This window comes from Geospiza fortis, unplaced genomic scaffold (assembly GCF_000277835.1).
Source record: "Geospiza fortis unplaced genomic scaffold, GeoFor_1.0 scaffold992, whole genome shotgun sequence".
Classification (NCBI taxonomy): Eukaryota; Metazoa; Chordata; class Aves; order Passeriformes; family Thraupidae; genus Geospiza; species Geospiza fortis.
In genome coordinates this window covers 409,277-410,313 of record NW_005054625.1, presented here as the reverse complement: position 1 = coordinate 410,313, position 1,037 = coordinate 409,277, and the positions used below count along the sequence as shown (strand labels likewise).

The window sequence follows — 1,037 nt, the reverse complement described above, 5'->3', positions numbered from 1 at the left end:
GGCGGCGGAGCTGCGGGGACAGCGGGGTCAGCGCCGAGCGCGGCATTCCCGGGGCAAACCCAGGGACATCCCCCGGAGCGTTCCAGGCCAGCTGCCGCGCCAGACCGCGGCCCAGGGATGCTCCTACGCGTGCCCGGAGATTTCCTGCTCGCTCCTGACATCTGCATTCCTGATCCCTCCACCAGCTGCAGTGCAGGGACCAGCCAGCCCTGCTGCCCCACGGCTCACCGCCCACCCTGGGGGCTGCTCCAGCCCCACAGCGAGCACAGGTCCCTCTGCACCAGAGGAGATCTCAGGAGCAGCTACAATCCAGAGAGTCCAAGGGCAGCAGCTCCACATGGAGCCAAGATGCTGCCTGCCAGGACTGGAAGCCACATCCGCAGTGTCACCGAGGCAGTGACAGGACCCACAGCCCCTCTGACCCACCTCTCACTCCTGCCCAGCCTCCCGCAGAGGCTCCGTGGCAGTTCGTGCTCCTCATTAGCCTAATTACACTCGGGCTGACAGCGCAGATCCCCAGCTGTAGCTCTGAGGAGGGATTCTGGCAGGGCCAGAAGGACGGAGTGGCTTGGCAGGGGCCCAGGCAGGAGCTGCGGTCTGGACGGGGAGCCCAGGAGTGCACGGGGGGGCACCGGGGCACAGCCAACAGCAGTCCCAGCCACGGGGACACACTCCCAAGGGCTTCTCCCTGCTCTGCCACAGCTTTCTGCACCCTCCCAGTGACATTTAGGAAGCTCAGGAGAGCTACGCTCTCCCGCATTCTCATCTCCCAACCCACCGCCAGCACCAGGCTTGGAAGGAGCTGGATTATCACGGGACATGACCAAGGACATGTGTTAAACATGGCACTGCAACTCCTGCCCCAGCTCTGCCCCATCACCACATGCAGAACACTCGCTGTGCCCCGAAGCCAACTCTTGCCCGTCACCTCCCACCCTGATCACCCAGCTGCCCCCAGGCACCGTGGGGCGAGTGGCCCTTACCAGCTCCATGGCTCGGGGGGTCTCTTACCTGCTCCACGGCTCGGGGGGTCCCTG

General features: G+C 65.4%; 1 protein-coding gene across 1 annotated transcript in view; it reads right to left on the bottom strand.

Annotated features, from left to right (window-relative positions):
- LOC102033975 (cell division control protein 6 homolog) overlaps positions 1–1,037 on the bottom strand; it is a 15,573-nt gene that overhangs the window by 6,820 nt on the left and 7,716 nt on the right. The window lies entirely within an intron of this gene.